The sequence below is a fragment of the Nicotiana tabacum genome, chromosome 22, assembly GCF_000715075.1.
Source record: "Nicotiana tabacum cultivar K326 chromosome 22, ASM71507v2, whole genome shotgun sequence".
In the NCBI taxonomy this organism is placed as follows: domain Eukaryota; kingdom Viridiplantae; phylum Streptophyta; class Magnoliopsida; order Solanales; family Solanaceae; genus Nicotiana; species Nicotiana tabacum.
This window is the reverse complement of record NC_134101.1, coordinates 76,606,378-76,619,699: the sequence shown is the minus strand read 5'-3', so window position 1 is coordinate 76,619,699 and position 13,322 is coordinate 76,606,378. Positions and strand designations below refer to the sequence as shown.

At 37.4% G+C, this 13,322-nt stretch overlaps 1 non-coding gene across 1 annotated transcript; it reads left to right on the top strand.

Moving 5' to 3' along the window:
* The first annotated feature begins 12,952 nt into the window (after positions 1-12,952).
* Positions 12,953-13,024, top strand: TRNAP-UGG (transfer RNA proline (anticodon UGG)). The gene has a single exon. It is a non-coding gene; the product is annotated as a tRNA-Pro (tRNA).
* The last annotated feature ends 298 nt before the right edge of the window (positions 13,025-13,322 follow it).

Sequence of the window (13,322 nt, the reverse complement as noted above, 5' to 3'; positions counted from 1 at the left end):
ATTTTAAAATCAACCGGCCCAATCGTCATGGTGAGGTTGATCTCCCCAATGGTATCTCTCGCTGAGCCATCAAAAGCCCGGATGCGAACATTGCTGGGTCGGATTCTATCTGTATTGATCTTCATGCTTTGCAAGGTAGAGAGAGGGAATACATCTACACTCGAGCTGCCATCAACCATGACTCGCTTCACATAATGCCCCTCACATTTGACAATCAGGTGCAAAGCCCTATTGTGACCGGATCCCTCCTCAGGATGTTCATCATCAGTAAAGGAAATTATGTTCACCTCAAAAAATCTATTGGCCATCTTCTCTAACTAATTCACGGTGGTCTTCTCTGAGACATGTGCCTCGTTCAGGATTTTGATTAGTACATGGCCATACTCTCCTGAGTGTATGAGCATAGATAACAGAGAGATTTGGGCAGGAGTCTTTCTCAACTGGTCAATGATTGAGTAATCCTGAACTTTTATCTTTTTCAAAAACTCCTCCGCCTCTTCTTCAGTGACCGGTTTCTTTATTGGTATTTGGCCTTCTCTGATTTGCTTAGCCTTCCTCAACTCTTCTAGAGAGTAACACCTCCCTGATCGAGTCAAACCTCCAGTTTCCCCCACTTCTTCTATGATTTCCTTGCCTTTGTAGGTTACTATAGTTTTGTTGTAGTTCCAAGGGATGGTTTTCGTATTTGTTACACGGGGTTATGTGGCAGGCTTGATTATGATCGGATCTATTATACCCGTCGTACCGCCCTGATTCTGCTTTGTAATGGGGTGACCTCCAAGGACATATAACTTTGGGCTTGGAACATTGGAGTAAACTTCCAACCTCGAGATTTTTGGAACAAATAAAGTTGCCTTCCCTGAGCTCTGGGCGCCTTTCACAATCAATGGCACATCTCGGCTTGGACTTACTTCCAGTCATGTTCCTTCTTGAATCGTTCCCACTGTAATTTCTGCTCGGCCAAACGGCTTGTATTCTTAATCTCGGCCGATCATTCCCACAAAATGAGCATCGTTGTGTGCTGGCAGCGGGTTGTTTGTAACATTAATAGGGTCTTCGCCATTTATTACCACAATCAACTTTTCTGCGATGAGTCTTTCTATGGCTCTTTTCAGAGTCCAACAGTCATCAGTGCTATGCCCTGGGGCACCTGAATGATATTCACATCTAGAATTTACTTGAAATCCATGTGAATCGGGATGCATATGGTGGGGAGCAATGGGTCTAATCACGCTCATCTGCTTTAGCTTCTGGAATAGACTAGAGTATGATTCAGCTAATGGAGTGAATTTTTCCACCGGCCTCTGCTCTCGACCATAATCCTGCCTGGGACGAGCATTGTAGGGTGCCCGAAAATTTTGATGCTGAGGTCGGGGGATCCTTGGAGTTGGTGCCCGTACATGTTGATTGGGAGGCCGGTCATATGATTGAGCATTAAACACTGTATATTTTGGTGGACCCACAGAGTACTGAGTAATTGGCGGGGGATAATAATGTTGAGGATAGCTGGATTGTCCCTGTTGAATTTGCGCATAAGGGTGCGATTCCCCTCTTTGAACTTCCCTGGATCCCGAAGTCATCATAGACCCTTCATCTTTCTTCATTCTATTTGCCAAACTTCCCGACCCATTTTGGATAGCTTGGGTGGTGGCTTTGAGAGCAGCTTGACTTACAATTCTGCCAATCTTGAGGCTATTTTCGACCATCTCTCCTATTTTGATCGCTTCCACAAAAGGTCTACCCATCGCAGACATCATGTTCTGAAAGTAATCAGGCTCTTAAGCCTCCAGAAAAACAGTGATTAACTCGTGGTTATCCATGGGTGGCTTAACTCTAGCCGCTTGCTCCCTCCACTTGATTGCATACTCCCTAAAGCTTTCAGTCGGCTTTTTCTTCATATTGGATAGGGAATTGCGATCCGGTGCAATATCAATGTTATATTGAAATTGTTTGATGAAGGCCTGGGCCATGTCATCCCAAACATGCCAGTGAGAGACATCTTGGTCAATGAACCATTCAGAGGCTACCCCCACAAGACTTTCCCCAAAATAAGCCATCAGCAATTCTTCTTTTCCACCTGCACCCCTCGGCTGGTTGCGGTACCTTTTCAAATGGGCGATAGGGTCGCCGTGTCCATCATACTTCTCAAATTTTGGGGTCTTGAACCCTGGTGGCAAATGGATGTGAGGGAACATGCATAAATCACTGAACGAAACACTTTTGTGACCCCCTAGTCCCTGTATGTTCTTTATGTTCTGTTCAAGACTTTTCATTTTCCTGGCCATCTCATCCGGCTCAACCGTCTTGGCAGGCTTTTCATTTTCCACTGGTGACTCGTACTGAGGAGTCTGATTACATGGAGCCGAGACCCCGAAAGCCATATTTGGAGAGTAGTATTGGCCATCATAAGCATGAGATGGTGGCTCGTTGATTGGCCTCGTCACAAGAGGTGGAGGCGGGATTGTGTATGTCGGTGCGCCAGACACGACTAGAGGAGTGTTCCTGACCGGTGCGACTGGAGGTCGCACATTAGAGGTACTAAGAGCAACGTAGAGACTATAGTTTGGCACATACCCTGGTGGTAGAATGTGGTCGCTCGTTGCATGGAACAGTGGTTGAGTAGCCAGGGGTGCGGTGGAAGTTCCCTCTGAGGAACCCCGGGGTGGAGGCTGACCAGACACCCAAGCTTGATATACATCAGACAATTGTTGTCTCAATTTTCTTATTTCCTCCGACTCTTGTTCAACTGACTGACCCTGGGGGTCGTCACTGACCAGCTCGATCTCATTATCGTTGGCCATTACTACTGTTCCCTTAGATCTTGTGAAGTAATGGTGTGTTGCCAGTTTCACCACAAACCAACCACCTTAAGCTTACTATATAATAGACAACAAACGTGTTAGGGTTAAGCATTTTATAGATATGAATCACACGTAATGTGCCATGCTCCTATCATTGTCACTATTTTTAACATGCTTTTGGAGGCTTCATGTTTCATTCCGGCTTATAAGGTTGCTTCTTATTGACGCTCTTATCTTCTTCTCTCCTTTTTTTTTTCTTTTCACTCACGCCTCATTTTGATCCCTCATCTTAGAGTCATTGAAAAATATTTTGATCGAATCTTTTGTGGGTTGCCTACGTATCATGTCGCCGCATGAATCAGATCTTGCGTATTTCGGGAGAAGATCAGGAATAAAGTAAATAAACTAACTCTTTTTCTTCTTTTTTTTACTCATACATAAAATATACCACGAAAGCTTCTAACAAGGAAACTATTTTGGATTTTTTTTTTCTAAGAAAACTTCTAAAGAAAGATTTTTTTTTTTGGGATTTCACTTTTTTTTTGTTTTGTTATATAGAAAGATAGATTTTTAAAAAGGAAAGAAAAGATTTTAAATTTTCATTTTTTTTGTAAATTTAAAAACACAGAAATTTTTTTTTGGATTTTGATTTTTTTTTTTTTGGAATTTTGGGAGAAATACTTTTTTTTTTAAAAAGGAAGAAAATATTTTTGGATTTTTGGATTTGACGTCTCAAAGAAAGACTTCTAAATAAGGAATTAAATTTTTTTTTTATTTTGGATTTTTAAAAATTGGGATCGGAACCGATGTGGTTTGCCTACGTATCTAACATCCGGTGAGAATTAGAACCGCGTAGTTCGGTTAAAACCGACTATGTTTTTTTTTTTGATTTTTATGAAAATTAATCTTTAAAAACCATATGCACTAGACCACATCATTTTTCTCTATTCGTTCAACTGATTCATGCTAAAGTGAGTCGACATGCAAGCCTCCCAAATAATATAACAAGTAGCACATAACATGACATAATGGTCTCAACAAGGTACCTGTCCTAAAATAGAACTCGGCCCCTGTGTCGAGCGCTGCTAAGTCAAATGCACATGATGCAAATAAAGTGTAGCCTGCTAGGGATATTCATTGCTTGTGTCTTGTTCTTCTAAGTTTCCAAATCCTAGAGGAGATGGTATCTAGACCTGGCTTACCCGGGCGGACAACCCGAGCCGAGGAGCGTCAAGCGTCACCAGTGGTAGAAAAACACTAGCTAGCTAACGGCTCTCCCGCCTAAGCATGTGTGACTAAATCCTTCACCAGAAGCTGGCAGGCTAATTGGCTTTATCTCAAGACAGAAATTTTGTGATGCTGGTAGGCAAACACAACATAACTAACTATAAGAAGACTCAGAGCGGTGCGAGAGAGAATACAATTTGTATTTAAAATTCAACAATATCAAAATGGTAAAAAGTGGACAAGTAACACATTAAGCCCAAATAAATCACAATATATACAAAAATTAATAAAGCCAAATAAAGTCAATGTACAAGCTCGAATTCTTGAGAGTTCCCCAGCAGAGTCGCCAGAGCTGTCACACCACTTTTCTACCCCCCAAAAAGTATTATGTGTTATGGATTATTGTGGGTTAAAGAGTTTTTCCAATTAAAGTGACAAACTTGAATAGGGATTATTTTGTTTACAGAGTCGCCACTTGGAATTGAGTTTTTGGGTGTTCCAAGTCACCTTTTATTTGAATCCCTAATCAAAGGAAGGTTTGACTCTATTATTATTGGTCTGTGAAAATAAAGTCCGGGTAAAAAATTCGGTTGACCGGGGAGAAGGTGTAAGGCATTCCCCGAGTCCCATGGTTCTAGCACGGTCGCTTTATTGACTATATTTGACTTGACTTAATTTTGGACAAAACTGCAATTTATATGATTTTTATGTTTCACCTATCCACTTCTATTTCTTTATTATTTGTTAAAAAAAAAATTTAAAAAAAAATGGTTAATATTACATTGTCATAGCCACGCTACGCAAGCGAATACGCGATCAAAAAATAAAATTAATTAACTCATCATAATTGCGCCTCGCAAGCAAATCCGAAATCATGACAATCAATTATTTGTGGAACTTTTGAGAAATTACTACATTTGAAAAATGTTAATTCTTGAAAATTATTAAAAGTCAACTATCGCTACTCAAGCGAATTCGCGATTTTAGCAAAGGATTAATTAAATTAAAAAATAACTAAAAACTAATGGGTATGACATGATATTATTGAATTAATTTAATAAAAATGATATCACACTACGTAAGAGAGTCCGTGAAGTTAAAGTGTGCCTACTAATTGCCTAGCGTTTAAGTTAATTATTAAGGAGACTAAGTTGTAAAGTTATTTTAATCAAAGAAAATTCTGATTTTTATTGAGATTATTTGACTAAAATAAAAATATGAAAAGTTGGGCTAACATGTTATTTTAAAGAGTGGACAACCATTGATTTAAAACGGAAGGGGCCAACTATTTGACTATCAAAACAGCTGGCCCTTTTTGAACATGCGCCAGCCCTTGCTTATTAAAATAAAATGGGCCAGATTTGTTATCAGTGAAAATAGGCCAACAGGTTAGTTCATTTGGCCATTTATTCTTGTTAGCCCAATCTTATTAAATACTAAACTAATGCATTCTGCCCACTTTCAAACTTTTCATCAAATCTTTAATAATTTTTTTTTACAACATGATCAAGATTCTCATAAAATACTACTTAAAGGTTAACAGAGAAGTGCTAAGAGGCAATAAATAAATAAATAAATAAATAAATAAATAAAGCGAAAAAAGTCATGGATTTAACATTATGATCCAAAGTTTGATTTCAAGATTGAAACCTCAACATTCATCTATATAGTAAATTTCCTTGCATATGCTTCAAGTAATCTAAATATGCTCAAATCCTCATCAATTGCTATAAAACAAATCTGCATTACAGAGTTTAAAGGTTACATGGGTCGCAGAAAATAAATATAGCAGCGACGAATGAGAGCTCAACAACAGAAAGTAACAGAGAAACAACAGCAAAATCAGTAGAAATCTAACAACAAATCGTATTTAAACAGCCCGAAAACTTTAGAGAAGAAACCCAAAACTAACTCTAAAAAAGACTTCTACTTTTTTAAAAGTTTGCACCCTAAGATTCACTCACAAAGCGCAAAACATTTGCAGCTTACTAAAGTATTCAGCTGCTGATTTTTTGTTCAACCATATGTGTGTTCAAGCAACTCTCAAGATCTTTGTAAGTGTAAGATAGGGTATGTCTTAAGTGTAGGAAGAGCAGCCCCTTAAATAGGCAAATATAGTCACTTTTTGGGACAGATTTTGGTTTACCAAAAATCTATCTAAAAGACTGACTTTGTGTGCTAAACACTATTCAAAATTTGTTCAAAAGGTGAAAGGACAGCCTGAAAATCTGCTATGTCAGAAGCAAGGAGAAAAAATATCATTTCAGCCACCCTACTAGTAAAAAGTAGGCTTGAAAAATCGTTGTACGGATTGAAACAATCTTCTAGACAATTAGATTTTAACAACATAAATACTGATTTTGAACCAAATCAAACTCAAACAATTAATTTTTTTTTTTTTTTGACAAAACAGAAACAAGACTTCAAATGGAACTAAAACTCAAACTAACTAGATTAAAACAATTGATTTGTGCAAACTAATCATAGAACAAACAACTGAATTCACAAACTAATGCTCAAAACAGAAATTAGACGAGCATCGCTAACAATCGGACGATGACATTCAATAACTAAACAATCGATTAACTAAGTAAACGATTTAACTAATAAATTAAAGATCATATTTAATCAATAACAATCTAACAAATAACTAAACTAAATAAAGATAACTAATTAAATAAACATAACTTGAAACTCTAATTAACAAGAAACAACCAAAACAGAAAAATCAAAAATTAGAAAACAAAATTAAACTAAACTATTACTACTAAAAAAATAATCAGAAATTAAGTAAAAAGTTGACGATTATACATAACGAGCGTGCTTGAAGCTGTTCGAGCCATGAGAAGACGCCAGAGATGCTAAACGGCGACTGCCCGACTCGGAAACGCACGTTTCTTTCAGGTAGACGCTAGAACGAAATGAGTTTCAGCATCTCGCCAAAAGAAACGAGTGTCTTTGAGACAAAAAATAGCTAAGATGGGGGTTCGGGGCATTTTGGCGGCGGTGAGGCAGTGGAGCCGTGGCGGCGGTGATGGTGGCTGGCCGGCGGCGACGGGGATTTTGGGGGTAAAATGGGTAGGAAAAGATAGGTCTTGCGGAGCTCTATCCATTCATGTATGTGTTGTAGGGTGGTGTTGGCCGGGGCTTCAAGAATTTGGGCCAAAAAGTAACGGTTAAAGTTTCCTAGATCTAAAATTCAAGGAGTTTGAGGGGTTTTTGAAGGAATTGGTTTAGAGATATGGGAAGAGGAGGTTGTGGAGATTACATGGTGTGAATTTGGAGGTGTTTGGAGGTGATCCGCCGTCGGTAGGTGATTTCCGGCGGCGGCGACGGAGAGAAGAGAGAAGAGAGAAAGAGTTATGGAGGAAATGAGGAAACTTTTCAGATTTTTAAGGCTTTAAATACCTCTTGAGAGATCAAATATGGACCATTAGATCAAGGGGTGATCAATGGGTGAGATTTGATCTTGGGTCACTTAATGAAATGATGTAGTTTTGAGGCAAAACTACGTCATTTCAGACCCTTTCAAGGCAGCCCCTTATCTTGCACTTTTCGCCACTTTCTCTTTCAAATTTGGCCCAATTTCTTTCTTAATCCTACTTATTAAACTAAATTTACATAAACAAATAAATTAATTAAGTAACTTATTCAAATGATCAATCAACTAGATTAATTCACTAATTAAATAGTTAATTAATTCCTAAAATGCACAAATGAAGAAAGAACTATTTTTTGATATTTTTATGATAGGAAATATGCAATCAAAGACATAAAAATTGAAAAAAATAATTAAAGTAACAAAACACTAATAACTTTAGGAGGTGTTAAAACGGTACAAAAATTAGGTATTCACAAAGTTAGATGCCTTTGTAATTGTCAGTATAGCACATAATCTTACTTTTCGCTCCTAATTAAAAGAAACAAAGCTTCTTTTATGCGTGAAGTAACTAAAGCCTGAATAGTTTCTTGATAAAATTATACTCTATACCTTCCATTTTATATGATATTCTTTCTGTATAATTTAGTATCCTTGAAAAGGAATGAAATATTTTTATATTTAAAAATAATTTAACTTACATTTATATTAATTTAATTTTTAATGACATGATTTCATGACCACAGAAATATCATGGCATGTTACAAGTTCCAAAATCTTTCTTTCTTAAACACAGTCAAATCACGCCACATAAATTGACATGGAGGAAGTAAATATAATGTTATTCTTGGTAGATTGATTTCCTTGCGGGTGAAGCCACACTTTAGTTAGGGTGGTCAATTATACTGCGTATATAGGTAAAATATCAGGTTTAAGGTACATAACATATATTGAACACCCTTTGTCGGAATTTATTTTTACTTCTTTTAAGTTTGAAACCCCTAAAGAAATTCTTGGCTTCACCACTATACACAAATAGGAGCTATGAAGAAGAGATAATAAATTCCAAAGACATGAGAAACCTATATCGCAAATATGAATTTGAAACTATAATCTACATTTTGAAATAACCATATATACGGTTGTGTCTTATAATGTGATATCCTAACATGCATGTCAATTTTGTGGGAGTACTTCAATTCATATTTATTTTCAAACCGATCGATTGGATAATGAAAAAGGAGATGCAGGTTTTGGCCCAAGTCAAGATTTGGTTGGTTCTAATAGCATTGGGCCTTGTCTGTGTACGTAGCTCCATTACTAAGATTTTACTTCCAGTCGAGTATTCATAACTTCTTATTGTGTATATTATGCTCCATTCTAAGTTGCTAAATGATTTTGGAAGGGATTGGTGGATCTCGCTTTGAATGCCAATTTTAACGCAAGGTTTATTAAGTGTGATGCTTTGAAGATTATAAGGATTTTGACTAAAGAATCAAAAACATGTTGAGGTTTTAATTTTTAAGATGAAATAGTCTTAAAATGAGGGTGAATGGGAAATGGAGGGAAAATGAAATTTTTGAGTAAAATTTTAAGTTTCCCCCGCTTGACAATGAGACATTGTCCCATATTGGAAGAGGAAGAGATTTTTGGTGGGTATATATATAATTGCTCTTCTTGTAGCTCTTAAAGAGTTAAGAAGAAAGCAAGCCTCGCGCCGTCGTCATCGTCGCTCGCTCGGCTTCGGATTGATTAAATGAGCCTCAAACATTTAAAGAAGCTATGACTTCTTCGGAATCATTGTTTTGGAAAGAGGCAGTCAATAGTGAAATAGAATCCATATTGAACAACCATACATGGGAATTGGTTGATCTTCCTCCTGGAAATAAACCTTTGGGTTCTAAATGGATTTTTAAGAGAAAAATCAAAGATGATGGCACTATTGATAAATTCAAGGCAAGACTCGTAGTCAAAGGGTATAGACAACGAGAAGGTCTAGACTACTTTGATACATACTCTCCAGTTACAAGAATTACGTCCATACGGATGTTAGTAGCATTAGCTGCAGTGTATGGTCTTGAAATTCATCAAATAGATGTTAAGACGGCCTTCTTAAATGGAGAGTTGGAGGAAGAAATTTACATGGAACAACCTGAAGGGTTTGTGGTTCCAGGTAAAGAAAAGAAGGTATGTAGACTTGTTAAGTCTCTTTACGGACTAAAACAAGCACCCAAACAATGGCATGCGAAATTTGACCAAACAATGTTGTCAAATGGTTTTAAGATAAATGAATGTGATAAATGTGTGTACATTAAAAATGTTCCAAATCACATAGTCATTGTTTGCCTATATGTGGATGATATGCTGATAATGAGTAATGACATTGCCAACATAAATGCTACTAAGCGTATGCTCAATAGCAAGTTTGATATGAAAGACTTGGGAGTTGCTGATTTAATTCTGGGAATTAAGATCCATAAGACTCCTCAAGGTCTGGCATTGTCACAATCTCATTATATTAAGACAGTACTTGAAAAATTCAAGCACTTGGGCTTTAAAGTTGCAAAGACTCCAATTGACGTGAATCTTGCATTAGCAAAGAATAAAGGCCAAAGCATATCACAATTGGATTATGCTCGTGTGTTGGGATGCTTAATGTATATCATGAATTGTACACGACCAGATATAGCTTGTGCTATAAGTAAACTGAGTCGATATACGAGCAATCCAGGCCAATCTCATTGGATGGCAATGAAACGAGTTTTGGGATATTTAGAACATACCCAGAACTTTGAATTGCACTACAGTAATTTCCCTGCGGTGATTGAGGGATACTGTGATGCAAATTGGATCACCGGTTCAACTGATTCTAAGTCCACGAGTGGATATGTATTCACTATTGGTAGAGGAGCGGTATCTTGGAAGTCGTCCAAACAAACATGTATTGCCCGCTCTACAATGGAGGCTGAATTCATAGCCTTAGATAAAGCCGGTGAAGAAGCTGAATGGCTCCGGAATTTCTTAGAAGACATTCCATTTTGGCCCAAACCGTTGGCACCAATATGCATACATTGTGATAGTCAAGCGGCAATTGGAAGGGCTGGAAGCGTTATGTATAACGGTAAATCTCGTCATATACGACGAAGACATAAAACCGTTAGGCAATTACTCTCTAGAGGAATTATCACGATTGACTATATAAAGTCAAGTGATAATGTGTCGGATCCACTTACAAAAGGCCTAACTAGAGAGGTAGTTGAGAAATCATCAAGGGGAATGGGGCTATGGCCGAGAACAAGTCATTGTGGCGGTAACTCTACCTAGAAGACTGGAGATCCCAAGATCTAGGTTCAAGGAGATCAAACAAAGTCATTAATGACGGTTCAACATTGTCAAATAAAATTTTAGTCCGTTCTCGTGATGAGACAATGCTCAGTACCAAGGATAAAACATTAAGGCTTTTTAATGATTTCTAAATTTGATACGGGGTATATCAAATAGTGTATCTACAGGATGACACGTTTAGGAATCACCTATGTAAGTGTGAAGTGTTAGCCGCTTCAAGGAGAACTTTGTAAGGCCAGTTCTCTACGCACTTATGAAACCAGGCGGTGTTCATGGCTGAAACGAACACAACAATGAGAACCAAAGACGGTTAAGGGTTGATTGTGTAACTTATGGTTGTCTAGGTATACACCAAAGATCGACGGTTCAAAGATATCAAATCTACCGATTGACCGAGTATATCCGACATAAGTTTACTACGAAAAGTTCAAAGGGAAACCTACTTATCCAGATGCGATTAATCCTTGCTTGTAAATCACACAATTTTTTCATACATACTTCCGTGATATAGCCATTCCCCATTCATGTGGGAGATTGTTGAGGTTTTAATTTTTAAGATGAAATAGTCTTAAAATGAGGGTGAATGAGAAATGGAGGGAAAATGAAATTTTTGAGTAAAATTTTAAGTTTTCCCCTCTTGACAATGAGACATTGTCCCATATTGGAAGAGGAAGAGATTTTTGGTGGGTATATATATAATTGCTCTTCTTGTAGTTCTTAAAGAGTTAAGAAGAAAGCAAGCCTCGCGCCACCGTCGTCGTCGCTCGCTCGGCTCGGCTTCGGCTACGGCTACGGCTTCGGCTTCGGCTTCGAATTCGGATTTGGATTTGGATTTGGTCAAATGATCGATTGATTGATTAATTTTTTGGACCAAATTTATTTGTTAATAGTAAATATTAACGTAAGATTATCCGCATTTGTAACGGATATTTTTCAATCCGTGTATTGACCATTTGGCAGCCGCCTAATGCTCTTCCCACCATGAATGTGCTTGCTCCACAAACATGAATGTGCTTGCTCCACAAACATGAATGTGCTTGCTCCACAAACAAGCTAATGCTTGCTCCACCATGGAGGGTGGACGTTTGGTCTTCTTCAACACTGGCTGCTATATATATGTGCAGCAGATGTTGAAGAAAGACATTCAACACTCAACACACAATTCGCTCAACAGATTTGGTTATACATTGCACTCCTTCCTCTCAGCATTTCCATACGATTTTTCTGAGTATCTACTCCTTCGTTCTGCATTGTTTTAACTTCAAACAAAGCAACTGTAAGTGTGATTTGCTACCGAACTTTGTGTTCGCTGAAACACTGGGGTTTGAAGTATCGCTACACCAGTGTGTGATTCGTTCTATCCTGGGAGGAAATAATCCATAACCTTGGGTACTATGAGGGGATTAAATTCCTTAAGGAAACACTGTGAATTCAGTGGGCTCGAATTAATTACTGTTTCATTACGCTAACTTATATTTTGCAGAATTATTATTTACAAATACAGCAATATTGGCGGGACTAACAAAACACTCTAGAGTCGTAGGTACCGCCTTTTTATTTTCAGGAGTAATTAACTTGACATAAGCAACAATTTTGCTGTGCATGTGATCAGAAAATTGATTGATTAATTAAGCTGAAATTAAAGGTTCACCTTAATTCTGCAGAGTTAGCTTTGCTGATCGACTGCATCACTTTCATGGCCCCTTATCATGAAAGAATGATTAATATTTCCAATCTTTCGAGATGCTTATCAAGAGCATCGTTAAAATTATAAATAGTCAAAATATATATGAGCTTAATAGAAGTTATGGCGTTCTTGCCCTCTCAAAATTTAAGGGTTGTAAAGAATAGTTGGCTAGCTTAGCTTAATGCATCAATTCCTTAATTTTACCGTAAATTTTGTTATTTTCACAAGCCACAAAAGTATGATTAAGCGAACTTTTCATGGGGTTGTTTGATAAGGAGGTTGCCACATTTCAAGTTGGAAGTAGGACGGTTTTAAAACAATAACTAATCAATAATTGGAGAGAACAAAAACATATATACCTACTCTAATGATTTTGCACCTTGGTCCTGAATTCAGAGGAAACTTTCGCATTACTAATTAGTGCACTAGAAATCAGCTTTAGCTAAAATAGCCGTACTAATTACTATCGGGACCTGGTAATTAATATATGAGAATTTACCCGAAGGACAAGCAGGGCATTTGGTCTAGTGGTATGATTCTCGCTTTGGGTGCGAGAGGTCCCGAGTTCGATTCTCGGAATGCCCCCTCTAACGACACTTTATTTTTTCTTCTGGAGTCAAAGTATTTTATCTTATACGTATTTTGTTAAAGAAATTAATAGGATTTTGAAAAAATTAAATGTAAGACTAGTCATGAAAAATATATTCTAGACCAGGGGTGTTCATAGTTCGGTTTGGATCAATTTTTCCCTAAAAAGAAACCAAACCAAGTAAGTCGGTTCTTCAAATATTGGAACCAAACCAAGCCAATTAAGTCGGTGTTTTATCGATTCAGTTTTTGTCGGTTTTTTGATTTTTCGGTTATTTATCAAATTTTTTCTTAA